The 27,149-nt window shown below is 41.2% G+C and overlaps 37 non-coding genes across 37 annotated transcripts; all 37 read right to left on the bottom strand.

Moving 5' to 3' along the window:
- Window positions 1–727: 727 nt before the first annotated feature.
- Window positions 728–809, bottom strand: TRNAS-UGA (transfer RNA serine (anticodon UGA)). The gene has a single exon. It is a non-coding gene; the product is annotated as a tRNA-Ser (tRNA).
- Window positions 810–1,095: 286 nt separating this feature from the next.
- TRNAQ-UUG (transfer RNA glutamine (anticodon UUG)) lies at window positions 1,096–1,167 on the bottom strand. The gene has a single exon. It is a non-coding gene; the product is annotated as a tRNA-Gln (tRNA).
- A 1,021-nt stretch (window positions 1,168–2,188) lies between these two features.
- Window positions 2,189–2,270, bottom strand: TRNAS-UGA (transfer RNA serine (anticodon UGA)). Its single transcript has one exon. It is a non-coding gene; the product is annotated as a tRNA-Ser (tRNA).
- A 286-nt stretch (window positions 2,271–2,556) lies between these two features.
- Window positions 2,557–2,628, bottom strand: TRNAQ-UUG (transfer RNA glutamine (anticodon UUG)). Its single transcript has one exon. It is a non-coding gene; the product is annotated as a tRNA-Gln (tRNA).
- Window positions 2,629–3,649: 1,021 nt separating this feature from the next.
- TRNAS-UGA (transfer RNA serine (anticodon UGA)) lies at window positions 3,650–3,731 on the bottom strand. Its single transcript has one exon. It is a non-coding gene; the product is annotated as a tRNA-Ser (tRNA).
- Window positions 3,732–4,017: 286 nt separating this feature from the next.
- On the bottom strand, window positions 4,018–4,089 carry TRNAQ-UUG (transfer RNA glutamine (anticodon UUG)). The gene has a single exon. It is a non-coding gene; the product is annotated as a tRNA-Gln (tRNA).
- A 1,021-nt stretch (window positions 4,090–5,110) lies between these two features.
- Window positions 5,111–5,192, bottom strand: TRNAS-UGA (transfer RNA serine (anticodon UGA)). Its single transcript has one exon. It is a non-coding gene; the product is annotated as a tRNA-Ser (tRNA).
- Window positions 5,193–5,478: 286 nt separating this feature from the next.
- Window positions 5,479–5,550, bottom strand: TRNAQ-UUG (transfer RNA glutamine (anticodon UUG)). Its single transcript has one exon. It is a non-coding gene; the product is annotated as a tRNA-Gln (tRNA).
- Window positions 5,551–6,571: 1,021 nt separating this feature from the next.
- Window positions 6,572–6,654, bottom strand: TRNAS-UGA (transfer RNA serine (anticodon UGA)). The gene has a single exon. It is a non-coding gene; the product is annotated as a tRNA-Ser (tRNA).
- A 286-nt stretch (window positions 6,655–6,940) lies between these two features.
- Window positions 6,941–7,012, bottom strand: TRNAQ-UUG (transfer RNA glutamine (anticodon UUG)). The gene has a single exon. It is a non-coding gene; the product is annotated as a tRNA-Gln (tRNA).
- Window positions 7,013–8,033: 1,021 nt separating this feature from the next.
- Window positions 8,034–8,115, bottom strand: TRNAS-UGA (transfer RNA serine (anticodon UGA)). Its single transcript has one exon. It is a non-coding gene; the product is annotated as a tRNA-Ser (tRNA).
- A 286-nt stretch (window positions 8,116–8,401) lies between these two features.
- TRNAQ-UUG (transfer RNA glutamine (anticodon UUG)) lies at window positions 8,402–8,473 on the bottom strand. The gene has a single exon. It is a non-coding gene; the product is annotated as a tRNA-Gln (tRNA).
- A 1,021-nt stretch (window positions 8,474–9,494) lies between these two features.
- On the bottom strand, window positions 9,495–9,577 carry TRNAS-UGA (transfer RNA serine (anticodon UGA)). Its single transcript has one exon. It is a non-coding gene; the product is annotated as a tRNA-Ser (tRNA).
- A 286-nt stretch (window positions 9,578–9,863) lies between these two features.
- Window positions 9,864–9,935, bottom strand: TRNAQ-UUG (transfer RNA glutamine (anticodon UUG)). The gene has a single exon. It is a non-coding gene; the product is annotated as a tRNA-Gln (tRNA).
- A 1,021-nt stretch (window positions 9,936–10,956) lies between these two features.
- TRNAS-UGA (transfer RNA serine (anticodon UGA)) lies at window positions 10,957–11,038 on the bottom strand. Its single transcript has one exon. It is a non-coding gene; the product is annotated as a tRNA-Ser (tRNA).
- Window positions 11,039–11,324: 286 nt separating this feature from the next.
- Window positions 11,325–11,396, bottom strand: TRNAQ-UUG (transfer RNA glutamine (anticodon UUG)). The gene has a single exon. It is a non-coding gene; the product is annotated as a tRNA-Gln (tRNA).
- Window positions 11,397–12,417: 1,021 nt separating this feature from the next.
- On the bottom strand, window positions 12,418–12,499 carry TRNAP-UGG (transfer RNA proline (anticodon UGG)). Its single transcript has one exon. It is a non-coding gene; the product is annotated as a tRNA-Pro (tRNA).
- Window positions 12,500–12,785: 286 nt separating this feature from the next.
- Window positions 12,786–12,857, bottom strand: TRNAQ-UUG (transfer RNA glutamine (anticodon UUG)). Its single transcript has one exon. It is a non-coding gene; the product is annotated as a tRNA-Gln (tRNA).
- A 1,021-nt stretch (window positions 12,858–13,878) lies between these two features.
- On the bottom strand, window positions 13,879–13,960 carry TRNAS-UGA (transfer RNA serine (anticodon UGA)). Its single transcript has one exon. It is a non-coding gene; the product is annotated as a tRNA-Ser (tRNA).
- Window positions 13,961–14,246: 286 nt separating this feature from the next.
- On the bottom strand, window positions 14,247–14,318 carry TRNAQ-UUG (transfer RNA glutamine (anticodon UUG)). Its single transcript has one exon. It is a non-coding gene; the product is annotated as a tRNA-Gln (tRNA).
- A 1,021-nt stretch (window positions 14,319–15,339) lies between these two features.
- On the bottom strand, window positions 15,340–15,421 carry TRNAS-UGA (transfer RNA serine (anticodon UGA)). The gene has a single exon. It is a non-coding gene; the product is annotated as a tRNA-Ser (tRNA).
- Window positions 15,422–15,707: 286 nt separating this feature from the next.
- On the bottom strand, window positions 15,708–15,779 carry TRNAQ-UUG (transfer RNA glutamine (anticodon UUG)). Its single transcript has one exon. It is a non-coding gene; the product is annotated as a tRNA-Gln (tRNA).
- A 1,021-nt stretch (window positions 15,780–16,800) lies between these two features.
- On the bottom strand, window positions 16,801–16,882 carry TRNAS-UGA (transfer RNA serine (anticodon UGA)). Its single transcript has one exon. It is a non-coding gene; the product is annotated as a tRNA-Ser (tRNA).
- Window positions 16,883–17,168: 286 nt separating this feature from the next.
- TRNAQ-UUG (transfer RNA glutamine (anticodon UUG)) lies at window positions 17,169–17,240 on the bottom strand. The gene has a single exon. It is a non-coding gene; the product is annotated as a tRNA-Gln (tRNA).
- Window positions 17,241–18,261: 1,021 nt separating this feature from the next.
- TRNAS-UGA (transfer RNA serine (anticodon UGA)) lies at window positions 18,262–18,343 on the bottom strand. The gene has a single exon. It is a non-coding gene; the product is annotated as a tRNA-Ser (tRNA).
- A 286-nt stretch (window positions 18,344–18,629) lies between these two features.
- TRNAQ-UUG (transfer RNA glutamine (anticodon UUG)) lies at window positions 18,630–18,701 on the bottom strand. The gene has a single exon. It is a non-coding gene; the product is annotated as a tRNA-Gln (tRNA).
- Window positions 18,702–19,722: 1,021 nt separating this feature from the next.
- On the bottom strand, window positions 19,723–19,804 carry TRNAS-UGA (transfer RNA serine (anticodon UGA)). The gene has a single exon. It is a non-coding gene; the product is annotated as a tRNA-Ser (tRNA).
- Window positions 19,805–20,090: 286 nt separating this feature from the next.
- On the bottom strand, window positions 20,091–20,162 carry TRNAQ-UUG (transfer RNA glutamine (anticodon UUG)). Its single transcript has one exon. It is a non-coding gene; the product is annotated as a tRNA-Gln (tRNA).
- A 1,021-nt stretch (window positions 20,163–21,183) lies between these two features.
- Window positions 21,184–21,265, bottom strand: TRNAS-UGA (transfer RNA serine (anticodon UGA)). The gene has a single exon. It is a non-coding gene; the product is annotated as a tRNA-Ser (tRNA).
- A 286-nt stretch (window positions 21,266–21,551) lies between these two features.
- TRNAQ-UUG (transfer RNA glutamine (anticodon UUG)) lies at window positions 21,552–21,623 on the bottom strand. Its single transcript has one exon. It is a non-coding gene; the product is annotated as a tRNA-Gln (tRNA).
- A 1,021-nt stretch (window positions 21,624–22,644) lies between these two features.
- TRNAS-UGA (transfer RNA serine (anticodon UGA)) lies at window positions 22,645–22,726 on the bottom strand. The gene has a single exon. It is a non-coding gene; the product is annotated as a tRNA-Ser (tRNA).
- Window positions 22,727–23,012: 286 nt separating this feature from the next.
- Window positions 23,013–23,084, bottom strand: TRNAQ-UUG (transfer RNA glutamine (anticodon UUG)). The gene has a single exon. It is a non-coding gene; the product is annotated as a tRNA-Gln (tRNA).
- Window positions 23,085–24,105: 1,021 nt separating this feature from the next.
- On the bottom strand, window positions 24,106–24,187 carry TRNAS-UGA (transfer RNA serine (anticodon UGA)). The gene has a single exon. It is a non-coding gene; the product is annotated as a tRNA-Ser (tRNA).
- A 286-nt stretch (window positions 24,188–24,473) lies between these two features.
- Window positions 24,474–24,546, bottom strand: TRNAQ-UUG (transfer RNA glutamine (anticodon UUG)). The gene has a single exon. It is a non-coding gene; the product is annotated as a tRNA-Gln (tRNA).
- A 1,019-nt stretch (window positions 24,547–25,565) lies between these two features.
- TRNAS-UGA (transfer RNA serine (anticodon UGA)) lies at window positions 25,566–25,647 on the bottom strand. The gene has a single exon. It is a non-coding gene; the product is annotated as a tRNA-Ser (tRNA).
- A 286-nt stretch (window positions 25,648–25,933) lies between these two features.
- TRNAQ-UUG (transfer RNA glutamine (anticodon UUG)) lies at window positions 25,934–26,005 on the bottom strand. The gene has a single exon. It is a non-coding gene; the product is annotated as a tRNA-Gln (tRNA).
- A 1,021-nt stretch (window positions 26,006–27,026) lies between these two features.
- Window positions 27,027–27,108, bottom strand: TRNAS-UGA (transfer RNA serine (anticodon UGA)). Its single transcript has one exon. It is a non-coding gene; the product is annotated as a tRNA-Ser (tRNA).
- Window positions 27,109–27,149: the final 41 nt, after the last annotated feature.

Raw genomic sequence — 27,149 nt, 5'->3', positions numbered from 1 at the left:
AGCCCTTCTGTGTCATTGGACAATCAACTTCTAGATCTTTCAAACTGCTCCTGAGTTACCTCTCAATATTTCGCTAAACTTTTAGAATACCACCCCCAGCTTTTGGAACCTTAAACCTCTGAGATGGCAGGCAAAAGCATAGTTGCCAGAAAAGTTTATGGCCCAGTTGGAGAACAATATGAAAGTGGTGGGAGGTAACTGTCTTCTTCAATTGCAAGGGGTGAAGGGAATTGTCTTATGTGTTCACAGTAGCTTCCTGTCAAGAAAGAAGGGGAACAAAAGCCACACAAAATGATGAAATGTTTAAGGACATGAAATCAGAAAACATGTTTCAATTTCAAACAATTAACATTTGGAAAAGCTTATTTTTCACTAGGACGACCAATTTTGTAAAAATCTTGTTCTATAGGCTTTCTAAAGGTGCTGTGGTCATACGACAAGGGTTGTCTTAAAATCATCTCCGAATCTGTCTTATAATCACATTACTGTATCCTTTGCCTGGTAATGGGGTAGAAATTAAAAAAGACCCCTAAAGCTATATACAGGCAGACATTTAAAGCTTATCATTCGGAAGGCGCTACACATTTTGCAAGTCAAAAGCTACTTCATAGCTTTTTGCAAAAGGGATTGTACTTTCTCATCTCTGGAAACTTGCACGCTGGACAGAGGGGTTCAAAGAGAAAGATTTAGTCTAGCAATGCTATGCTCTAAGGACAGAAAACTTAGATGTAGTCGGCAGGATTTGAACCTGCGCGGGGAGACCCCAATGGATTTCAAGTCCATCGCCTTAACCACTCGGCCACGACTACTACATGCAGGAAGCCAGATGCATGGGTTTCATTCCCTTTGCTACACAGCTTAACATCCTAGATCAGGGTTGATTGTTCCCCAAGCACTCTGTTTGAATGGGAGTCTTCTGGCTGCACTAAGAAGTAAACTGATGGTTTCATTGGGAAAACCATAGACGTGCAGAAGAGTGTCCCTTTTGAACCTTTTATCAGCATGTTTGGGGTCATGAAATAAAGGTCTTGATTTTTAACTCAATCTCTGCCCCAAAAGTCATGAAAACAATCTTTGGCTGAAGGAATTTCTTAAAGGTTCCACCGAGATTTGAACTCGGATCGCTGGATTCAAAGTCCAGAGTGCTAACCGTTACACCATGGAACCTTACAGTCTGTGGGCACGGGGAGGCATTAGTTCCATGACAAGCCTTGGCAACGCGATGAACTTAATCAAATTGCGTATGATGTTGGAAACAGGGTGAGTACTGCTGTCCAAAACAACAGAGATCACACGATGGTAGCTTATATGGGTTTCCTGCCGGGAAGGAAAAAAATCATAGCGTCCAAATCATAGGGTTTTGCAATGTAACCGCTTTTCTAATATAATGTTATCAAAAATGTCAACATTTGACATGACTCTTCTTTAGTATGTCCATTTTTCACAGGACATGTTCATCCCAGCCCTTCTGTGTCATTGGACAATCAACTTCTAGATCTTTCAAACTGCTCCTGAGTTACCTCTCAATATTTCGCTAAACTTTTAGAATACCACCCCCAGCTTTTGGAACCTTAAACCTCTGAGATGGCAGGCAAAAGCATAGTTGCCAGAAAAGTTTATGGCCCAGTTGGAGAACAATATGAAAGTGGTGGGAGGTAACTGTCTTCTTCAATTGCAAGGGGTGAAGGAAATTGTCTTATGTGTTCACAGTAGCTTCCTGTCAAGAAAGAAGGGGAACAAAAGCCACACAAAATGATGAAATGTTTAAGGACATGAAATCAGAAAACATGTTTCAATTTCAAACAATTAACATTTGGAAAAGCTTATTTTTCACTAGGACGACCAATTTTGTAAAAATCTTGTTCTATAGGCTTTCTAAAGGTGCTGTGGTCATACGACAAGGGTTGTCTTAAAATCATCTCCGAATCTGTCTTATAATCACATTACTGTATCCTTTGCCTGGTAATGGGGTAGAAATTAAAAAAGACCCCTAAAGCTATATACAGGCAGACATTTAAAGCTTATCATTCGGAAGGTGCTACACATTTTGCAAGTCAAAAGCTACTTCATAGCTTTTTGCAAAAGGGATTGTACTTTCTCATCTCTGGAAACTTGCACGCTGGACAGAGGGGTTCAAAGAGAAAGATTTAGTCTAGCAATGCTATGCTCTACGGACAGAAAGCTTAGACGTAGTCGGCAGGATTTGAACCTGCGCGGGGAGACCCCAATGGATTTCAAGTCCATCGCCTTAACCACTCGGCCACGACTACTACATGCAGGAAGCCAGATGCATGGGTTTCATTCCCTTTGCTACACAGCTTAACATCCTAGATCAGGGTTGATTGTTCCCCAAGCACTCTGTTTGAATGGGAGTCTTCTGGCTGCACTAAGAAGTAAACTGATGGTTTCATTGGGAAAACCATAGACGTGCAGAAGAGTGTCCCTTTTGAACCTTTTATCAGCATGTTTGGGGTCATGAAATAAAGGTCTTGATTTTTAACTCAATCTCTGCCCCAAAAGTCATGAAAACAATCTTTGGCTGAAGGAATTTCTTAAAGGTTCCACCGAGATTTGAACTCGGATCGCTGGATTCAAAGTCCAGAGTGCTAACCGTTACACCATGGAACCTTACAGTCTGTGGGCACGGGGAGGCATTAGTTCCATGACAAGCCTTGGCAACGCGATGACCTTGATCAAATTGCGTATGATGTTGGAAACAGGGTGAGTACTGCTGTCCAAAACAACAGAGATCACACGATGGTAGCTTATATGGGTTTCCTGCCGGGAAGGAAAAAAATCATAGCGTCCAAATCATAGGGTTTTGCAATGTAACCGCTTTTCTAATATAATGTTATCAAAAATGTCAACATTTGACATGACTCTTCTTTAGTATGTCCATTTTTCACAGGACATGTTCATCCCAGCCCTTCTGTGTCATTGGACAATCAACTTCTAGATCTTTCAAACTGCTCCTGAGTTACCTCTCAATATTTCGCTAAACTTTTAGAATACCACCCCCAGCTTTTGGAACCTTAAACCTCTGAGATGGCAGGCAAAAGCATAGTTGCCAGAAAAGTTTATGGCCCAGTTGGAGAACAATATGAAAGTGGTGGGAGGTAACTGTCTTCTTCAATTGCAAGGGGTGAAGGGAATTGTCTTATGTGTTCACAGTAGCTTCCTGTCAAGAAAGAAGGGGAACAAAAGCCACACAAAATGATGAAATGTTTAAGGACATGAAATCAGAAAACATGTTTCAATTTCAAACAATTAACATTTGGAAAAGCTTATTTTTCACTAGGACGACCAATTTTGTAAAAATCTTGTTCTATAGGCTTTCTAAAGGTGCTGTGGTCATACGACAAGGGTTGTCTTAAAATCATCTCCGAATCTGTCTTATAATCACATTACTGTATCCTTTGCCTGGTAATGGGGTAGAAATTAAAAAAGACCCCTAAAGCTATATACAGGCAGACATTTAAAGCTTATCATTCGGAAGGTGCTACACATTTTGCAAGTCAAAAGCTACTTCATAGCTTTTTGCAAAAGGGATTGTACTTTCTCATCTCTGGAAACTTGCACGCTGGACAGAGGGGTTCAAAGAGAAAGATTTAGTCTAGCAATGCTATGCTCTACGGACAGAAAGCTTAGATGTAGTCGGCAGGATTTGAACCTGCGCGGGGAGACCCCAATGGATTTCAAGTCCATCGCCTTAACCACTCGGCCACGACTACTACATGCAGGAAGCCAGATGCATGGGTTTCATTCCCTTTGCTACACAGCTTAACATCCTAGATCAGGGTTGATTGTTCCCCAAGCACTCTGTTTGAATGGGAGTCTTCTGGCTGCACTAAGAAGTAAACTGATGGTTTCATTGGGAAAACCATAGACGTGCAGAAGAGTGTCCCTTTTGAACCTTTTATCAGCATGTTTGGGGTCATGAAATAAAGGTCTTGATTTTGAACTCAATCTCTGCCCCAAAAGTCATGAAAACAATATTTGGCTGAAGGAATTTCTTAAAGGTTCCACTGAGATTTGAACTCGGATCGCTGGATTCAAAGTCCAGAGTGCTAACCGTTACACCATGGAACCTTACAGTCTGTGGGCACGGGGAGGCATTAGTTCCATGACAAGCCTTGGCAACGCGATGACCTTGATCAAATTGCGTATGATGTTGGAAAAAGGGTGAGTACTGCTGTCCAAAATAACAGAGATCACACGATGGTAGCTTATATGGGTTTCCTGCCGGGAAGGAAAAAAATCATAGCGTCCAAATCATAGGGTTTTGCAATGTAACCGCTTTTCTAATATAATGTTATCAAAAATGTCAACATTTGACATGACTCTTCTTTAGTATGTCCATTTTTCACAGGACATGTTCATCCCAGCCCTTCTGTGTCATTGGACAATCAACTTCTAGATCTTTCAAACTGCTCCTGAGTTACCTCTCAATATTTCGCTAAACTTTTAGAATACCACCCCCAGCTTTTGGAACCTTAAACCTCTGAGATGGCAGGCAAAAGCATAGTTGCCAGAAAAGGTTATGGCCCAGTTGGAGAACAATATGAAAGTGGTGGGAGGTAACTGTCTTCTTAAATTGCAAGGGGTGAAGGGAATTGTCTTATGTGTTCACAGTAGCTTCCTGTCAAGAAAGAAGGGGAACAAAAGCCACACAAAATGATGAAATATTTAAGGACATGAAATCAGAAAACATGTTTCAATTTCAAACAATTAACATTTGGAAAAGCTTATTTTTCACTAGGACGACCAATTTTGTAAAAATCTTGTTCTATAGGCTTTCTAAAGGTGCTGTGGTCATACGACAAGGGTTGTCTTAAAATCATCTCCGAATCTGTCTTATAATCACATTACTGTATCCTTTGCCTGGTAATGGGGTAGAAATTAAAAAAGACCCCTAAAGCTATATACAGGCAGACATTTAAAGCTTATCATTCGGAAGGTGCTACACATTTTGCAAGTCAAAAGCTACTTCATAGCTTTTTGCAAAAGGGATTGTACTTTCTCATCTCTGGAAACTTGCACGCTGGACAGAGGCGTTCAAAGAGAAAGATTTAGTCTAGCAATGCTATGCTCTACGGACAGAAAGCTTAGACGTAGTCGTCAGGATTTGAACCTGCGCGGGGAGACCCCAATGGATTTCAAGTCCATCGCCTTAACCACTCGGCCACGACTACTACATGCAGGAAGCCAGATGCATGGGTTTCATTCCCTTTGCTACACAGCTTAACATCCTAGATCAGGGTTGATTGTTCCCCAAGCACTCTGTTTGAATGGGAGTCTTCTGGCTGCACTAAGAAGTAAACTGATGGTTTCATTGGGAAAACCATAGATGTGCAGAAGAGTGTCCCTTTTGAACCTTTTATCAGCATGTTTGGGGTCATGAAATAAAGGTCTTGATTTTTAACTCAATCTCTGCCCCAAAAGTCATGAAAACAATCTTTGGCTGAAGGAATTTCTTAAAGGTTCCACCGAGATTTGAACTCGGATCGCTGGATTCAAAGTCCAGAGTGCTAACCGTTACACCATTGAACCTTACAGTCTGTGGGCACGGGGAGGCATTAGTTCCATGACAAGCCTTGGCAACGCGATGACCTTGATCAAATTATGTATGATGTTGGAAACAGGGTGAGTACTGCTGTCCAAAACAACAGAGATCACACGATGGTAGCTTATATGGGTTTCCTGCCGGGAAGGAAAAAAATCATAGCGTCCAAATCATAGGGTTTTGCAATGTAACCGCTTTTCTAATATAATGTTATCAAAAATGTCAACATTTGACATGACTCTTCTTTAGTATGTCCATTTTTCACAGGACATGTTCATCCCAGCCCTTCTGTGTCATTGGACAATCAACTTCTAGATCTTTCAAACTGCTCCTGAGTTACCTCTCAATATTTCGCTAAACTTTTAGAATACCACCCCCAGCTTTTGGAACCTTAAACCTCTGAGATGGCAGGCAAAAGCATAGTTGCCAGAAAAGTTTATGGCCCAGTTGGAGAACAATATGAAAGTGGTGGGAGGTAACTGTCTTCTTAAATTGCAAGGGGTGAAGGGAATTGTCTTATGTGTTCACAGTAGCTTCCTGTCAAGAAAGAAGGGGAACAAAAGCCACACAAAATGATGAAATGTTTAAGGACATGAAATCAGAAAACATGTTTCAATTTCAAACAATTAACATTTGGAAAAGCTTATTTTTCACTAGGACGACCAATTTTGTAAAAATCTTGTTCTATAGGCTTTCTAAAGGTGCTGTGGTCATACGACAAGGGTTGTCTTAAAATCATCTCCGAATCTGTCTTATAATCACATTACTGTATCCTTTGCCTGGTAATGGGGTAGAAATTAAAAAAGACCCCTAAAGCTATATACAGGCAGACATTTAAAGCTTATCATTCGGAAGGTGCTACACATTTTGCAAGTCAAAAGCTACTTCATAGCTTTTTGCAAAAGGGATTGTACTTTCTCATCTCTGGAAACTTGCACGCTGGACAGAGAGGTTCAAAGAGAAAGATTTAGTCTAGCAATGCTATGCTCTACGGACAGAAAGCTTAGACGTAGTCGGCAGGATTGTGAACCTGCGCGGGGAGACCCCAATGGATTTCAAGTCCATCGCCTTAACCACTCGGCCACGACTACTACATGGAGGAAGCCAGATGCATGGGTTTCATTCCCTTTGCTACACAGCTTAACATCCTAGATCAGGGTTGATTGTTCCCCAAGCACTCTGTTTGAATGGGAGTCTTCTGGCTGCACTAAGAAGTAAACTGAGGGTTTCATTGGGAAAACCATAGACGTGCAGAAGAGTGTCCCTTTTGAACCTTTTATCAGCATGTTTGGGGTCATGAAATAAAGGTCTTGATTTTTAACTCAATCTCTGCCCCAAAAGTCATGAAAACAATCTTTGGCTGAAGGAATTTCTTAAAGGTTCCACTGAGATTTGAACTCGGATCGCTGGATTCAAAGTCCAGAGTGCTAACCGTTACACCATGGAACCTTACAGTCTGTGGGCACGGGGAGGCATTAGTTCCATGACAAGCCTTGGCAACGCGATGACCTTGATCAAATTGCGTATGATGTTGGAAACAGGGTGAGTACTGCTGTCCAAAACAACAGAGATCACACGATGGTAGCTTATATGGGTTTCCTGCCGGGAAGGAAAAAAATCATAGCGTCCAAATCATAGGGTTTTGCAATGTAACCGCTTTTCTAATATAATGTTATCAAAAATGTCAACATTTGACATGACTCTTCTTTAGTATGTCCATTTTTCACAGGACATGTTCATCCCAGCCCTTCTGTGTCATTGGACAATCAACTTCTAGATCTTTCAAACTGCTCCTGAGATACCTCTCAATATTTCGCTAAACTTTTAGAATACCACCCCCAGCTTTTGGAACCTTAAACCTCTGAGATGGAAGGCAAAAGCATAGTTGCCAGAAAAGTTTATGGCCCAGTTGGAGAACAATATGAAAGTGGTGGGAGGTAACTGTCTTCTTAAATTGCAAGGGGTGAAGGGAATTGTCTTATGTGTTCACAGTAGCTTCCTGTCAAGAAAGAAGGGGAACAAAAGCCACACAAAATGATGAAATGTTTAAGGACATGAAATCAGAAAACATGTTTCAATTTCAAACAATTAACATTTGGAAAAGCTTATTTTTCACTAGGACGACCAATTTTGTAAAAATCTTGTTCTATAGGCTTTCTAAAGGTGCTGTGGTCATACGACAAGGGTTGTCTTAAAATCATCTCCGAATCTGTCTTATAATCACATTACTGTATCCTTTGCCTGGTAATGGGGTAGAAATTAAAAAAGACCCCTAAAGCTATATACAGGCAGACATTTAAAGCTTATCATTCGGAAGGTGCTACACATTTTGCAAGTCAAAAGCTACTTCATAGCTTTTTGCAAAAGGGATTGTACTTTCTCATCTCTGGAAACTTGCACGCTGGACAGAGGCGTTCAAAGAGAAAGATTTAGTCTAGCAATGCTATGCTCTACGGACAGAAAGCTTAGACGTAGTCGGCAGGATTTGAACCTGCGCGGGGAGACCCCAATGGATTTCAAGTCCATCGCCTTAACCACTCGGCCACGACTACTACATCGAGGAAGCCAGATGCATGGGTTTCATTCCCTTTGCTACACAGCTTAACATCCTAGATCAGGGTTGATTGTTCCCCAAGCACTCTGTTTGAATGGGAGTCTTCTGGCTGCACTAAGAAGTAAACTGATGGTTTCATTGGGAAAACCATAGACGTGCAGAAGAGTGTCCCTTTTGAACCTTTTATCAGCATGTTTGTGGTCATGAAATAAAGGTCTTGATTTTTAACTCAATCTCTGCCCCAAAAGTCATGAAAACAATCTTTGGCTGAAGGAATTTCTTAAAGGTTCCACCGAGATTTGAACTCGGATCGCTGGATTCAAAGTCCAGAGTGCTAACCGTTACACCATGGAACCTTACAGTCTGTGGGCACGGGGAGGCATTAGTTCCATGACAAGCCTTGGCAACGCGATGACCTTGATCAAATTGCGTATGATGTTGGAAACAGGGTGAGTACTGCTGTCCAAAACAACAGAGATCACACGATGGTAGCTTATATGGGTTTCCTGCCGGGAAGGAAAAAAATCATAGCGTCCAAATCATAGGGTTTTGCAATGTAACCGCTTTTCTAATATAATGTTATCAAAAATGTCAACATTTGACATGACTCTTCTTTAGTATGTCCATTTTTCACAGGACATGTTCATCCCAGCCCTTCTGTGTCATTGGACAATCAACTTCTAGATCTTTCAAACTGCTCCTGAGTTACCTCTCAATATTTCGCTAAACTTTTAGAATACCACCCCCAGCTTTTGGAACCTTAAACCTCTGAGATGGCAGGCAAAAGCATAGTTGCCAGAAAAGTTTATGGCCCAGTTGGAGAACAATATGAAAGTGGTGGGAGGTAACTGTCTTCTTAAATTGCAAGGGGTGAAGGGAATTGTCTTATGTGTTCACAGTAGCTTCCTGTCAAGAAAGAAGGGGAACAAAAGCCACACAAAATGATGAAATGTTTAAGGACATGAAATCAGAAAACATGTTTCAATTTCAAACAATTAACATTTGGAAAAGCTTATTTTTCACTAGGACGACCAATTTTGTAAAAATCTTGTTCTATAGGCTTTCTAAAGGTGCTGTGGTCATACGACAAGGGTTGTCTTAAAATCATCTCCGAATCTGTCTTATAATCACATTACTGTATCCTTTGCCTGGTAATGGGGTAGAAATTAAAAAAGACCCCTAAAGCTATATACAGGCAGACATTTAAAGCTTATCATTCGGAAGGTGCTACACATTTTGCAAGTCAAAAGCTACTTCATAGCTTTTTGCAAAAGGGATTGTACTTTCTCATCTCTGGAAACTTGCACGCTGGACAGAGAGGTTCAAAGAGAAAGATTTAGTCTAGCAATGCTATGCTCTACGGACAGAAAGCTTAGACGTAGTCGGCAGGATTGTGAACCTGCGCGGGGAGACCCCAATGGATTTCAAGTCCATCGCCTTAACCACTCGGCCACGACTACTACATGGAGGAAGCCAGATGCATGGGTTTCATTCCCTTTGCTACACAGCTTAACATCCTAGATCAGGGTTGATTGTTCCCCAAGCACTCTGTTTGAATGGGAGTCTTCTGGCTGCACTAAGAAGTAAACTGATGGTTTCATTGGGAAAACCATAGACGTGCAGAAGAGTGTCCCTTTTGAACCTTTTATCAGCATGTTTGGGGTCATGAAATAAAGGTCTTGATTTTTAACTCAATCTCTGCCCCAAAAGTCATGAAAACAATCTTTGGCTGAAGGAATTTCTTAAAGGTTCCACTGAGATTTGAACTCGGATCGCTGGATTCAAAGTCCAGAGTGCTAACCGTTACACCATGGAACCTTACAGTCTGTGGGCACGGGGAGGCATTAGTTCCATGACAAGCCTTGGCAACGCGATGACCTTGATCAAATTGCGTATGATGTTGGAAACAGGGTGAGTACTGCTGTCCAAAACAACAGAGATCACACGATGGTAGCTTATATGGGTTTCCTGCCGGGAAGGAAAAAAATCATAGCGTCCAAATCATAGGGTTTTGCAATGTAACCGCTTTTCTAATATAATGTTATCAAAAATGTCAACATTTGACATGACTCTTCTTTAGTATGTCCATTTTTCACAGGACATGTTCATCCCAGCCCTTCTGTGTCATTGGACAATCAACTTCTATATCTTTCAAACTGCTCCTGAGTTACCTCTCAATATTTCGCTAAACTTTTAGAATACCACCCCCAGCTTTTGGAACCTTAAACCTCTGAGATGGCAGGCAAAAGCATAGTTGCCAGAAAAGTTTATGGCCCAGTTGGAGAACAATATGAAAGTGGTGGGAGGTAACTGTCTTCTTAAATTGCAAGGGGTGAAGGGAATTGTCTTATGTGTTCACAGTAGCTTCCTGTCAAGAAAGAAGGGGAACAAAAGCCACACAAAATGATGAAATGTTTAAGGACATGAAATCAGAAAACATGTTTCAATTTCAAACAATTAACATTTGGAAAAGCTTATTTTTCACTAGGACGACCAATTTTGTAAAAATCTTGTTCTATAGGCTTTCTAAAGGTGCTGTGGTCATACGACAAGGGTTGTCTTAAAATCATCTCCGAATCTGTCTTATAATCACATTACTGTATCCTTTAACTGGTAATGGGGTAGAAATTAAAAAAGACCCCTAAAGCTATATACAGGCAGACATTTAAAGCTTATCATTCGGAAGGTGCTACACATTTTGCAAGTCAAAAGCTACTTCATAGCTTTTTGCAAAAGGGATTGTACTTTCTCATCTCTGGAAACTTGCACGCTGGACAGAGGCGTTCAAAGAGAAAGATTTAGTCTAGCAATGCTATGCTCTACGGACAGAAAGCTTAGACGTAGTCGGCAGGATTTGAACCTGCGCGGGGAGACCCCAATGGATTTCAAGTCCATCGCCTTAACCACTCGGCCACGACTACTACATGGAGGAAGCCAGATGCATGGGTTTCATTCCCTTTGCTACACAGCTTAACATCCTAGATCAGGGTTGATTGTTCCCCAAGCACTCTGTTTGAATGGGAGTCTTCTGGCTGCACTAAGAAGTAAACTGATGGTTTCATTGGGAAAACCATAGACGTGCAGAAGAGTGTCCCTTTTGAACCTTTTATCAGCATGTTTGTGGTCATGAAATAAAGGTCTTGATTTTTAACTCAATCTCTGCCCCAAAAGTCATGAAAACAATCTTTGGCTGAAGGAATTTCTTAAAGGTTCCACCGAGATTTGAACTCGGATCGCTGGATTCAAAGTCCAGAGTGCTAACCGTTACACCATGGAACCTTACAGTCTGTGGGCACGGGGAGGCATTAGTTCCATGACAAGCCTTGGCAACGCGATGACCTTGATCAAATTGCGTATGATGTTGGAAACAGGGTGAGTACTGCTGTCCAAAACAACAGAGATCACACGATGGTAGCTTATATGGGTTTCCTGCCGGGAAGGAAAAAAATCATAGCGTCCAAATCATAGGGTTTTGCAATGTAACCGCTTTTCTAATATAATGTTATCAAAAATGTCAACATTTGACATGACTCTTCTTTAGTATGTCCATTTTTCACAGGACATGTTCATCCCAGCCCTTCTGTGTCATTGGACAATCAACTTCTAGATCTTTCAAACTGCTCCTGAGTTACCTCTCAATATTTCGCTAAACTTTTAGAATACCACCCCCAGCTTTTGGAACCTTAAACCTCTGAGATGGCAGGCAAAAGCATAGTTGCCAGAAAAGTTTATGGCCCAGTTGGAGAACAATATGAAAGTGGTGGGAGGTAACTGTCTTCTTAAATTGCAAGGGGTGAAGGGAATTGTCTTATGTGTTCACAGTAGCTTCCTGTCAAGAAAGAAGGGGAACAAAAGCCACACAAAATGATGAAATGTTTAAGGACATGAAATCAGAAAACATGTTTCAATTTCAAACAATTAACATTTGGAAAAGCTTATTTTTTACTAGGACGACCAATTTTGTAAAAATCTTGTTCTATAGGCTTTCTAAAGGTGCTGTGGTCATACGACAAGGGTTGTCTTAAAATCATCTCCGAATCTGTCTTATAATCACATTACTGTATCCTTTGCCTGGTAATGGGGTAGAAATTAAAAAAGACCCCTAAAGCTATATACAGGCAGACATTTAAAGCTTATCATTCGGAAGGTGCTACACATTTTGCAAGTCAAAAGCTACTTCATAGCTTTTTGCAAAAGGGGTTGTACTTTCTCATCTCTGGAAACTTGCACGCTGGACAGAGGCGTTCAAAGAGAAAGATTTAGTTTAGCAATGCTATGCTCTACGGACAGAAAGCTTAGACGTAGTCGGCAGGATTTGAACCTGCGCGGGGAGACCCCAATGGATTCCAAGTCCATCGCCTTAACCACTCGGCCACGACTACTACATGCAGGAAGCCAGATGCATGGGTTTCATTCCCTTTGCTACACAGCTTAACATCCTAGATCAGGGTTGATTGTTCCCCAAGCACTCTGTTTGAATGGGAGTCTTCTGGCTGCACTAAGAAGTAAACTGATGGTTTCATTGGGAAAACCATAGATGTGCAGAAGAGTGTCCCTTTTGAACCTTTTATCAGCATGTTTGGGGTCATGAAATAAAGGTCTTGATTTTTAACTCAATCTCTGCCCCAAAAGTCATGAAAACAATCTTTGGCTGAAGGAATTTCTTAAAGGTTCCACCGAGATTTGAACTCGGATCGCTGGATTCAAAGTCCAGAGTGCTAACCGTTACACCATGGAACCTTACAGTCTGTGGGCACGGGGAGGCATTAGTTCCATGACAAGCCTTGGCAACGCGATGACCTTGATCAAATTGCGTATGATGTTGGAAACAGGGTGAGTACTGCTGTCCAAAACAACAGAGATCACACGATGGTAGCTTATATGGGTTTCCTGCCGGGAAGGAAAAAAATCATAGCGTCCAAATCATAGGGTTTTGCAATGTAACCGCTTTTCTAATATAATGTTATCAAAAATGTCAACATTTGACATGACTCTTCTTTAGTATGTCCATTTTTCACAGGACATGTTCATCCCAGCCCTTCTGTGTCATTGGACAATCAACTTCTAGATCTTTCAAACTGCTCCTGAGTTACCGCTCAATATTTCGCTAAACTTTTAGAATACCACCCCCAGCTTTTGGAACCTTAAACCTCTGAGATGGCAGGCAAAAGCATAGTTGCCAGAAAAGTTTATGGCCCAGTTGGAGAACAATATGAAAGTGGTGGGAGGTAACTGTCTTCTTCAATTGCAAGGGGTGAAGGGAATTGTCTTATGTGTTCACAGTAGCTTCCTGTCAAGAAAGAAGGGGAACAAAAGCCACACAAAATGATGAAATGTTTAAGGACATGAAATCAGAAAACATGTTTCAATTTCAAACAATTAACATTTGGAAAAGCTTATTTTTCACTAGGACGACCAATTTTGTAAAAATCTTGTTCTATAGGCTTTCTAAAGGTGCTGTGGTCATACGACAAGGGTTGTCTTAAAATCATCTCCGAATCTGTCTTATAATCACATTACTGTATCCTTTGCCTGGTAATGGGGTAGAAATTAAAAAAGACCCCTAAAGCTATATACAGGCAGACATTTAAAGCTTATCATTCGGAAGGCGCTACACATTTTGCAAGTCAAAAGCTACTTCATAGCTTTTTGCAAAAGGGATTGTACTTTCTCATCTCTGGAAACTTGCACGCTGGACAGAGGGGTTCAAAGAGAAAGATTTAGTCTAGCAATGCTATGCTCTACGGACAGAAAGCTTAGACGTAGTCGGCAGGATTTGAACCTGCGCGGGGAGACCCCAATGGATTTCAAGTCCATCGCCTTAACCACTCGGCCACGACTACTACATGCAGGAAGCCAGATGCATGGGTTTCATTCCCTTTGCTACACAGCTTAACATCCTAGATCAGGGTTGATTGTTCCCCAAACACTCTGTTTGAATGGGAGTCTTCTGGCTGCACTAAGAAGTAAACTGATGGTTTCATTGGGAAAACCATAGACGTGCAGAAGAGTGTCCCTTTTGAACCTTTTATCAGCATGTTTGGGGTCATGAAATAAAGGTCTTGATTTTTAACTCAATCTCTGCCCCAAAAGTCATGAAAACAATCTTTGGCTGAAGGAATTTCTTAAAGGTTCCACCGAGATTTGAACTCGGATCGCTGGATTCAAAGTCCAGAGTGCTAACCGTTACACCATGGAACCCTACAGTCTGTGGGCACGGGGAGGCATTAGTTCCATGACAAGCCTTGGCAACGCGATGACCTTGATCAAATTGCATATGATGTTGGAAACAGGGTTAGTACTGCTGTCCAAAACAACAGAGATCACACGATGGTAGCTTATATGGGTTTCCTGCCGGGAAGGAAAAAAATCATAGCGTCCAAATCATAGGGTTTTGCAATGTAACCGCTTTTCTAATATAATGTTATCAAAAATGTCAACATTTGACATGACTCTTCTTTAGTATGTCCATTTTTCACAGGACATGTTCATCCCAGCCCTTCTGTGTCATTGGACAATCAACTTCTATATCTTTCAAACTGCTCCTGAGTTACCTCTCAATATTTCGCTAAACTTTTAGAATACCACCCCCAGCTTTTGGAACCTTAAACCTCTGAGATGGCAGGCAAAAGCATAGTTGCCAGAAAAGTTTATGGCCCAGTTGGAGAACAATATGAAAGTGGTGGGAGGTAACTGTCTTCTTAAATTGCAAGGGGTGAAGGGAATTGTCTTATGTGTTCACAGTAGCTTCCTGTCAAGAAAGAAGGGGAACAAAAGCCACACAAAATGATGAAATGTTTAAGGACATGAAATCAGAAAACATGTTTCAATTTCAAACAATTAACATTTGGAAAAGCTTATTTTTCACTAGGACGACCAATTTTGTAAAAATCTTGTTCTATAGGCTTTCTAAAGGTGCTGTGGTCATACGACAAGGGTTGTCTTAAAATCATCTCCGAATCTGTCTTATAATCACATTACTGTATCCTTTGCCTGGTAATGGGGTAGAAATTAAAAAAGACCCCTAAAGCTATATACAGGCAGACATTTAAAGCTTATCATTCGGAAGGCGCTACACATTTTGCAAGTCAAAAGCTACTTCATAGCTTTTTGCAAAAGAGATTGTACTTTCTCATCTGTGGAAACTTGCACGCTGGACAGAGGGGTTCAAAGAGAAAGATTTAGTCTAGCAATGCTATGCTCTCAGGACAGAAAACTTAGACGTAGTCGGCAGGATTTGAACCTGCGCGGGGAGACCCCAATGGATTTCAAGTCCATCGCCTTAACCACTCGGCCACGACTTCTCCATGTAGGAAGCCAGATGCATGGGTTTCATTCCCTTTGCTACACAGCTTAACATCCTAGATCAGGGTTGATTGTTCCCCAAGCACTCTGTTTGAATGGGAGTCTTCTGGCTGCACTAAGAAGTAAACTGATGGTTTCATTGGGAAAACCATAGACGTGCAGAAGAGTGTCCCTTTTGAACCTTTTATCAGCATGTTTGGGGTCATGAAATAAAGGTCTTGATTTTTAACTCAATCTCTGCCCCAAAAGTCATGAAAACAATCTTTGGCTGAAGGAATTTCTTAAAGGTCCCACCAAGATTTGAACTCGGATCGCTGGATTCAAAGTCCAGAGTGCTAACCGTTACACCATGGAACCTTACAGTCTGTGGTCACGGGGAGGCATTAGTTCCATGACAAGCCTTGGCAACGCGATGAACTTGATCAAATTGCGTATGATGTTGGAAACAGGGTGAGTACTGCTGTCCAAAACAACAGAGATCACACGATGGTAGCTTATATGGGTTTCCTGCCGGGAAGGAAAAAAATCATAGCATCCAAATCATAGGGTTTTGCAATGTAATCGCTTTTCTAATATAATGTTATCAAAAATGTCAACATTTGACATGACTCTTCTTTAGTATGTCCATTTTTCACAGGACATGTTCATCCCAGCCCTTCTGTGTCATTGGACAATCAACTTCTAGATCTTTCAAACTGCTCCTGAGTTACCTCTCAATATTTCGCTAAACTTTTAGAATACCACCCCCAGCTTTTGGAACCTTAAACCTCTGAGATGGCAGGCAAAAGCATAGTTGCCAGAAAAGTTTATGGCCCAGTTGGAGAACAATATGAAAGTGGTGGGAGGTAACTGTCTTCTTCAATTGCAAGGGGTGAAGGGAATTGTCTTATGTGTTCACAGTAGCTTCCTGTCAAGAAAGAAGGGGAACAAAAGCCACACAAAATGATGAAATGTTTAAGGACATGAAATCAGAAAACATGTTTCAATTTCAAACAGTTAACATTTGGAAAAGCTTATTTTTCACTAGGATGACCAATTTTGTAAAAATCTTGTTCTATAGGCTTTCTAAAGGTGCTGTGGTCATACGACAAGGGTTGTCTTAAAATCATCTCCGAATCTGTCTTATAATCACATTACTGTATCCTTTGCCTGGTAATGGGGTAGAAATTAAAAAAGACCCCTAAAGCTATATACAGGCAGACATTTAAAGCTTATCATTCGGAAGGCGCTACACATTTTGCAAGTCAAAAGCTACTTCATAGCTTTTTGCAAAAGGGATTGTACTTTCTCATCTCTGGAAACTTGCACGCTGGACAGAGGGGTTCAAAGAGAAAGATTTAGTCTAGCAATGCTATGCTCTAAGGACAGAAAACTTAAACGTAGTCGGCAGGATTTGAACCTGCGCGGGGAGACCCCAATGGATTTCAAGTCCATCGCCTTAACCACTCGGCCACGACTACTACATGCAGGAAGCCAGATGCATGGGTTTCATTCCCTTTGCTACACAGCTTAACATCCTAGATCAGGGTTGATTGTTCCCCAAGCACTCTGTTTGAATGGGAGTCTTCTGGCTGCACTAAGAAGTAAACTGATGGTTTCATTGGGAAAACCATAGACGTGCAGAAGAGTGTCCCTTTTGAACCTTTTATCAGCATGTTTGGGGTCATGAAATAAAGGTCTTGATTTTTAACTCAATCTCTGCCCCAAAAGTCATGAAAACAATCTTTGGCTGAAGGAATTTCTTAAAGGTTCCACCGAGATTTGAACTCGGATCGCTGGATTCAAAGTCCAGAGTGCTAACCGTTACACCATGGAACCTTACAGTCTGTGGGCACGGGGAGGCATTAGTTCCATGACAAGCCTTGGCAACGCGATGAACTTAATCAAATTGCGTATGATGTTGGAAACAGGGTGAGTACTGCTGTCCAAAACAACAGAGATCACACGATGGTAGCTTATATGGGTTTCCTGCCGGGAAGGAAAAAAATCATAGCGTCCAAATCATAGGGTTTTGCAATGTAACCGCTTTTCTAATATAATGTTATCAAAAATGTCAACATTTGACATGACTCTTCTTTAGTATGTCCATTTTTCACAGGACATGTTCATCCCAGCCCTTCTGTGTCATTGGACAATCAACTTCTAGATCTTTCAAACTGCTCCTGAGTTACCTCTCAATATTTCGCTAAACTTTTAGAATACCACCCCCAGCTTTTGGAACCTTAAACCTCTGAGATGGCAGGCAAAAGCATAGTTGCCAGAAAAGTTTATGGCCCAGTTGGAGAACAATATGAAAGTGGTGGGAGGTAACTGTCTTCTTCAATTGCAAGGGGTGAAGGAAATTGTCTTATGTGTTCACAGTAGCTTCCTGTCAAGAAAGAAGGGGAACAAAAGCCACACAAAATGATGAAATGTTTAAGGACATGAAATCAGAAAACATGTTTCAATTTCAAACAATTAACATTTGGAAAAGCTTATTTTTCACTAGGACGACCAATTTTGTAAAAATCTTGTTCTATAGGCTTTCTAAAGGTGCTGTGGTCATACGACAAGGGTTGTCTTAAAATCATCTCCGAATCTGTCTTATAATCACATTACTGTATCCTTTGCCTGGTAATGGGGTAGAAATTAAAAAAGACCCCTAAAGTTATATACAGGAAGACATTTAAAGCTTATCATTCGGAAGGCGCTACACATTTTGCAAGTCAAAAGCTACTTCATAGCTTTTTGCAAAAGGGATTGTACTTTCTCATCTCTGGAAACTTGCACGCTGGACAGAGGGGTTCAAAGAGAAAGATTTAGTCTAGCAATGCTATGCTCTAAGGACAGAAAACTTAGACGTAGTTGGCAGGATTTGAACCTGCGCGGGGAGACCCCAATGGATTTCAAGTCCATCGCCTTAACCACTCGGCCACAACTACTACATGCAGGAAGCCGGTTGCATGGGTTTCATTCCCTTTGCTACACAGCTTAACATCCTAGATCAGGGTTGATTGTTCCCCAAGCACTCTGTTTGAATGGGAGTCTTCTGGCTGCACTAAGAAGTAAACTGATGGTTTCATTGGGAAAACCATAGACGTACAGAAGAGTGTCCCTTTTGAACCTTTTATCAGCATGTTTGGGGTCATGAAATAAAGGTCTTGATTTTTAACTCAATCTCGTCCCCAAAAGTCATGAAAACAATCTTTGGCTGAAGGAATTTCTTAAAGGTTCCACCGAGATTTGAACTCGGATCGCTGGATTCAAAGTCCAGAGTGCTAACCGTTACACCACGGAACCTTACAGTCTGTGGGCACGGGGAGGCATTAGTTCCATGACAAGCCTTGGCAACGCGATGAACTTAATCAAATTGCGTATGATGTTGGAAACAGGGTGAGTACTGCTGTCCAAAACAACAGAGATCACACGATGGTAGCTTATATGGGTTTCCTGCCGGGAAGGAAAAAAATCATAGCGTCCAAATCATAGGGTTTTGCAATGTAACCGCTTTTCTAATATAATGTTATCAAAAATGTCAACATTTGACATGACTCTTCTTTAGTATGTCCATTTTTCACAGGACATGTTCATCCCAGCCCTTCTGTGTCATTGGACAATCAACTTCTAGATCTTTCAAACTGCTCCTGAGTTACCTCTCAATATTTCGCTAAACTTTTAGAATACCACCCCCAGCTTTTGGAACCTTAAACCTCTGAGATGGCAGGCAAAAGCATAGTTGCCAGAAAAGTTTATGGCCCAGTTGGAGAACAATATGAAAGTGGTGGGAGGTAACTGTCTTCTTCAATTGCAAGGGGTGAAGGAAATTGTCTTATGTGTTCACAGTAGCTTCCTGTCAAGAAAGAAGGGGAACAAAAGCCACACAAAATGATGAAATGTTTAAGGACATGAAATCAGAAAACATGTTTCAATTTCAAACAATTAACATTTGGAAAAGCTTATTTTTCACTAGGACGACCAATTTTGTAAAAATCTTGTTCTATAGGCTTTCTAAAGGTGCTGTGGTCATACGACAAGGGTTGTCTTAAAATCATCTCCGAATCTGTCTTATAATCACATTACTGTATCCTTTGCCTGGTAATGGGGTAGAAATTAAAAAAGACCCCTAAAGCTATATACAGGCAGACATTTAAAGCTTATCATTCGGAAGGCGCTACACATTTTGCAAGTCAAAAGCTACTTCATAGCTTTTTGCAAAAGGGATTGTACTTTCTCATCTCTGGAAACTTGCACGCTGGACAGAGGGGTTCAAAGAGAAAGATTTAGTCTAGCAATGCTATGCTCTAAGGACAGAAAACTTAGACGTAGTCGGCAGGATTTGAACCTGCGCGGGGAGACCCCAATGGATTTCAAGTCCATCGCCTTAACCACTCGGCCACGACTACTACATGCAGGAAGCCAGATGCATGGGTTTCATTCCCTTTGCTACACAGCTTAACATCCTAGATCAGGGTTGATTGTTCCCCAAGCACTCTGTTTGAATGGGAGTCTTCTGGCTGCACTAAGAAGTAAACTGATGGTTTCATTGGGAAAACCATAGACGTGCAGAAGAGTGTCCCTTTTGAACCTTTTATCAGCATGTTTGGGGTCATGAAATAAAGGTCTTGATTTTTAACTCAATCTCTGCCCCAAAAGTCATGAAAACAATCTTTGGCTGAAGGAATTTCTTAAAGGTTCCACCGAGATTTGAACTCGGATCGCTGGATTCAAAGTCCAGAGTGCTAACCGTTACACCATGGAACCTTACAGTCTGTGGGCACGGGGAGGCATTAGTTCCATGACAAGCCTTGGCAACGCGATGAACTTAATCAAATTGCGTATGATGTTGGAAACAGGGTGAGTACTGCTGTCCAAAACAACAGAGATCACACGATGGTAGCTTATATGGGTTTCCTGCCGGGAAGGAAAAAAATCATAGCGTCCAAATCATAGGGTTTTGCAATGTTACCGCTTTTCTAATATAATGTTATCAAAAATGTCAACATTTGACATGACTCTTCTTTAGTATGTCCATTTTTCACAGGACATGTTCATCCCAGCCCTTCTGTGTCATTGGACAATCAACTTCTAGATCTTTCAAACTGCTCCTGAGTTACCTCTCAATATTTCGCTAAACTTTTAGAATACCACCCCCAGCTTTTGGAACCTTAAACCTCTGAGATGGCAGGCAAAAGCATAGTTGCCAGAAAAGTTTATGGCCCAGTTGGAGAACAATATGAAAGTGGTGGGAGGTAACTGTCTTCTTCAATTGCAAGGGGTGAAGGAAATTGTCTTATGTGTTCACAGTAGCTTCCTGTCAAGAAAGAAGGGGAACAAAAGCCACACAAAATGATGAAATGTTTAAGGACATGAAATCAGAAAACATGTTTCAATTTCAAACAATTAACATTTGGAAAAGCTTATTTTTCACTAGGACGACCAATTTTGTAAAAATCTTGTTCTATAGGCTTTCTAAAGGTGCTGTGGTCGTACGACAAGGGTTGTCTTAAAATCATCTCCGAATCTGTCTTATAATCACATTACTGTATCCTTTGCCTGGTAATGGGGTAGAAATTAAAAAAGACCCCTAAAACTATATACAGGCAGACATTTAAAGCTTATCATTCGGAAGGCGCTACACATTTTGCAAGTCAAAAGCTACTTCATAGCTTTTTGCAAAAGGGATTGTACTTTCTCATCTCTGGAAACTTGCACGCTGGACAGAGGGGTTCAAAGAGAAAGATTTAGTCTAGCAATGCTATGCTCTAAGGACAGAAAACTTAGACGTAGTCGGCAGGATTTGAACCTGCGCGGGGAGACCCCAATGGATTTCAAGTCCATCGCCTTAACCACTCGGCCACGACTACTACATGCAGGAAGCCAGATGCATGGGTTTCATTCCCTTTGCTACACAGCTTAACATCCTAGATCAGGGTTGATTGTTCCCCAAGCACTCTGTTTGAATGGGAGTCTTCTGGCTGCACTAAGAAGTAAACTGATGGTTTCATTGGGAAAACCATAGACGTGCAGAAGAGTGTCCCTTTTGAACCTTTTATCAGCATGTTTGGGGTCATGAAATAAAGGTCTTGATTTTTAACTCAATCTCTGCCCCAAAAGTCATGAAAACAATCTTTGGCTGAAGGAATTTCTTAAAGGTTCCACCGAGATTTGAACTCGGATCGCTGGATTCAAAGTCCAGAGTGCTAACCGTTACACCATGGAACCTTACAGTCTGTGGGCACGGGGAGGCATTAGTTCCATGACAAGCCTTGGCAACGCGATGAACTTAATCAAATTGCGTATGATGTTGGAAACAGGGTGAGTACTGCTGTCCAAAACAACAGAGATCACACGATGGTAGCTTATATGGGTTTCCTGCCGGGAAGGAAAAAAATCATAGCGTCCAAATCATAGGGTTTTGCAATGTAACCGCTTTTCTAATATAATGTTATCAAAAATGTCAACATTTGACATGACTCTTCTTTAGTATGTCCATTTTTCACAGGACATGTTCATCCCAGCCCTTCTGTGTCATTGGACAATCAACTTCTAGATCTTTCAAACTGCTCCTGAGTTACCTCTCAATATTTCGCTAAACTTTTAGAATACCACCCCCAGCTTTTGGAACCTTAAACCTCTGAGATGGCAGGCAAAAGCATAGTTGCCAGAAAAGTTTATGGCCCAGTTGGAGAACAATATGAAAGTGGTGGGAGGTAACTGTCTTCTTCAATTGCAAGGGGTGAAGGAAATTGTCTTATGTGTTCACAGTAGCTTCCTGTCAAGAAAGAAGGGGAACAAAAGCCACACAAAATGATGAAATGTTTAAGGACATGAAATCAGAAAACATGTTTCAATTTCAAACAATTAACATTTGGAAAAGCTTATTTTTCACTAGGACGACCAATTTTGTAAAAATCTTGTTCTATAGGCTTTCTAAAGGTGCTGTGGTCGTACGACAAGGGTTGTCTTAAAATCATCTCCGAATCTGTCTTATAATCACATTACTGTATCCTTTGCCTGGTAATGGGGTAGAAATTAAAAAAGACCCCTAAAGCTATATACAGGCAGACATTTAAAGCTTATCATTCGGAAGGCGCTACACATTTTGCAAGTCAAAAGCTACTTCATAGCTTTTTGCAAAAGGGATTGTACTTTCTCATCTCTGGAAACTTGCACGCTGGACAGAGGGGTTCAAAGAGAAAGATTTAGTCTAGCAATGCTATGCTCTAAGGACAGAAAACTTAGACGTAGTCGGCAGGATTTGAACCTGCGCGGGGAGACCCCAATGGATTTCAAGTCCATCGCCTTAACCACTCGGCCACGACTACTACATGCAGGAAGCCAGATGCATGGGTTTCATTACCTTTGCTACATAGCTTAACATCCTAGATCAGGGTTGATTGTTCCCCAAGCACTCTGTTTGAATGGGAGTCTTCTGGCTGCACTAAGAAGTAAACTGATGGTTTCATTGGTAAAACCATAGACGTGCAGAAGAGTGTCCCTTTTGAACCTTTTATCAGCATGTTTGGGGTCATGAAATAAAGGTCTTGATTTTTAACTCAATCTCTGCCCCAAAAGTCATGAAAACAATCTTTGGCTGAAGGAATTTCTTAAAGGTTCCACCGAGATTTGAACTCGGATAGCTGGATTCAAAGTCCAGAGTGCTAACCGTTACACCATGGAACCTTACAGTCTGTGGGCACGGGGAGGCATTAGTTCCATGACAAGCCTTGGCAACGCGATGACCTTGATCAAATTGCGTATGATGTTGGAAACAGGGTGAGTACTGCTGTCCAAAACAACAGAGATCACACGATGGTAGCTTATATGGGTTTCCTGCCGGGAAGGAAAAAAATCATAGCGTCCAAATCATAGGGTTTTGCAATGTAACCGATTTTCTAATATAATGTTATCAAAAATGTCAACATTTGACATGACTCTTCTTTAGTATGTCCATTTTTCACAGGACATGTTCATCCCAGCCCTTCTGTGTCATTGGACAATCAACTTCTAGATCTTTCAAACTGCTCCTGAGTTACCTCTCAATATTTCGCTAAACTTTTAGAATACCACCCCCAGCTTTTGGAACCTTAAACCTCTGAGATGGCAGGCAAAAGCATAGTTGCCAGAAAAGTTTATGGCCCAGTTGGAGAACAATATGAAAGTGGTGGGAGGTAACTGTCTTCTTAAATTGCAAGGGGTGAAGGGAATTGTCTTATGTGTTCACAGTAGCTTCCTGTCAAGAAAGAAGGGGAACAAAAGCCACACAAAATGATGAAATGTTTAAGGACATGAAATCAGAAAACATGTTTCAATTTCAAACAATTAACATTTGGAAAAGCTTATTTTTCACTAGGACGACCAATTTTGTAAAAATCTTGTTCTATAGGCTTTCTAAAGGTGCTGTGGTCATACGACAAGGGTTGTCTTAAAATCATCTCCGAATTTGTCTTATAATCACATTACTGTATCCTTTGCCTGGTAATGGGGTAGAAATTAAAAAAGACCCCTAAAGCTATATACAGGCAGACATTTAAAGCTTATCATTCGGAAGGCGCTACACATTTTGCAAGTCAAAAGCTACTTCATAGCTTTTTGCAAAAGGGATTGTACTTTCTCATCTCTGGAAACTTGCACGCTGGACAGAGGGGTTCAAAGAGAAAGATTTAGTCTAGCAATGCTATGCTCTAAGGACAGAAAACTTAGACGTAGTTGGCAGGATTTGAACCTGCGCGGGGAGACCCCAATGGATTTCAAGTCCATCGCCTTAACCACTCGGCCACGACTACTACATGCAGGAAGCCAGATGCATGGGTTTCATTCCCTTTGCTACACAGCTTAACATCCTAGATCAGGGTTGATTGTTCCCCAAGCACTCTGTTTGAATGGGAGTCTTCTGGCTGCACTAAGAAGTAAACTGATGGTTTCATTGGGAAAACCATAGACGTGCAGAAGAGTGTCCCTTTTGAACCTTTTATCAGCATGTTTGGGGTCATGAAATAAAGGTCTTGATTTTTAACTCAATCTCTGCCCCAAAAGTCATGAAAACAATCTTTGGCTGAAGGAATTTCTTAAAGGTTCCACCGAGATTTGAACTCGGATCGCTGGATTCAAAGTCCAGAGCGCTAACCGTTACACCATGGAAACCTACAGTTTGTGGGCACGGGGAGGCATTAGTTCCATGACAAGCCTTGGCAACGCGATGACCTTGATCAAATTGCGTATGATGTTGGAAACAGGGTGAGTACTGCTGTCCAAAACAACAGAGATCACACGATGGTAGCTTATATGGGTTTCCTGCCGGGAAGGAAAAAAATCATAGCGTCCAAATCATAGGGTTTTGCAATGTAACCGCTTTTCTAATATAATGTTATCAAAAATGTCAACATTTGACATGACTCTTCTTTAGTATGTCCATTTTTCACAGGACATGTTCATCCCAGCCCTTCTGTGTCATTGGACAATCAACTTCTAGATCTTTCAAACTGCTCCTGAGTTACCTCTCAATATTTCGCTAAACTTTTAGAATACCACCCCCAGCTTTTGGAACCTTAAACCTCTGAGTTGGCGGCAAAAGCATAGTTGCCAGAAAAGTTTATGGCCCAGTTGGAGAACAATATGAAAGTGGTGGGAGGTAACTGTCTTCTTCAATTGCAAGGGGTGAAGGAAATTGTCTTATGTGTTCACAGTAGCTTCCTGTCAAGAAAGAAGGGGAACAAAAGCCACACAAAATGATGAAATGTTTAAGGACATGAAATCAGAAAACATGTTTCAATTTCAAACAATTAACATTTGGAAAAGCTTATTTTTCACTAGGACGACCAATTTTGTAAAAATCTTGTTCTATAGGCTTTCTAAAGGTGCTGTGGTCATACGACAAGGGTTGTCTTAAAATCATCTCCGAATCTGTCTTATAATCACATTACTGTATCCTTTGCCTGGTAATGGGGTAGAAATTAAAAAAGACCCCTAAAGCTATATACAGGCAGACATTTAAAGCTTATCATTCGGAAGGCGCTACACATTTTGCAAGTCAAAAGCTACTTCATAGCTTTTTGCAAAAGGGATTGTACTTTCTCATCTCTGGAAACTTGCACGCTGGACAGAGGGGTTCAAAGAGAAAGATTTAGTCTAGCAATGCTATGCTCTAAGGACAGAAAACTTAGACGTAGTCGGCAGGATTTGAACCTGCGCGGGGAGACCCCAATGGATTTCAAGTCCATCGCCTTAACCACTCGGCCACGACTACTACATGCAGGAAGCCAGATGCATGGGTTTCATTCCCTTTGCTACACAGCTTAACATCCTAGATCAGGGTTGATTGTTCCCCAAGCACTCTGTTTGAATGGGAGTCTTCTGGCTGCACTAAGAAGTAAACTGATGGTTTCATTGGGAAAACCATAGACGTGCAGAAGAGTGTCCCTTTTGAACCTTTTATCAGCATGTTTGGGGTCATGAAATAAAGGTCTTGATTTTTAACTCAATCTCTGCCCCAAAAGTCATGAAAACAATCTTTGGCTGAAGGAATTTCTTTAAAGTTCCACCGAGATTTGAACTCGGATCGCTGGATTCAAAGTCCAGAGTGCTAACCGTTACACCATGGAACCTTACAGTTTGTGGGCACGGGGAGGCATTAGTTCCATGACAAGCCTTGGCAACGCGATGACCTTGATCAAATTGCGTATGATGTTGGAAACAGGGTGAGTACTGCTGTCCAAAACAACAGAGATCACACGATGGTAGCTTATATGGGTTTCCTGCCGGGAAGGAAAAAAATCATAGCGTCCAAATCATAGGGTTTTGCAATGTAACCGCTTTTCTAATATAATGTTATCAAAAATGTCGACATTTGACATAACTCTTCTTTAGTATGTCCATTTTTCAAAGGACATGTTCATCCCAGCCCTTCTGTGTCATTGGACAATCAACTTCTAGATCTTTCAAACTGCTCCTGAGTTACCTCTCAATATTTCGCTAAACTTTTAGAATACCACCCCCAGCTTTTGGAACCTTAAACCTCTGAGATGGCAGGCAAAAGCATAGTTGCCAGAAAAGTTTATGGCCCAGTTGGAGAACAATATGAAAGTGGTGGGAGGTAACTGTCTTCTTCAATTGCAAGGGGTGAAGGGAATTGTCTTATGTGTTCACAGTAGCTTCCTGTCAAGAAAGAAGGGGAACAAAAGCCACACAAAATGATGAAATGTTTAAGGACATGAAATCAGAAAACATGTTTCAATTTCAAACAATTAACATTTGGAAAAGCTTATTTTTCACTAGGACGACCAATTTTGTAAAAATCTTGTTCTATAGGCTTTCTAAAGGTGCTGTGGTCATACGACAAGGGTTGTCTTAAAATCATCTCCGAATCTGTCTTATAATCACATTACTGTATCCTTTGCCTGGTAATGGGGTAGAAATTAAAAAAGACCCCTAAAGCTATATACAGGCAGACATTTAAAGCTTATCATTCGGAAGGCGCTACACATTTTGCAAGTCAATAGCTACTTCATAGCTTTTTGCAAAAGGGATTGTACTTTCTCATCTCTGGAAACTTGCACGCTGGACAGAGGGGTTCAAAGAGAAAGATTTAGTCTAGCAATGCTATGCTCTAAGGACAGAAAACTTAGACGTAGTCGGCAGGATTTGAACCTGCGCGGGGAGACCCCAATGGATTTCAAGTCCATCGCCTTAACCACTCGGCCACGACTACTACATGCAGGAAGCCAGATGCATGGGTTTCATTCCCTTTGC

This window comes from Engystomops pustulosus, chromosome 7 (assembly GCF_040894005.1).
Source record: "Engystomops pustulosus chromosome 7, aEngPut4.maternal, whole genome shotgun sequence".
NCBI lineage: Eukaryota > Metazoa > Chordata > Amphibia > Anura > Leptodactylidae > Engystomops > Engystomops pustulosus.
The sequence above is the reverse complement of the archived record's forward strand: the minus strand, read 5'-3'. Positions and strand labels throughout refer to the sequence as shown.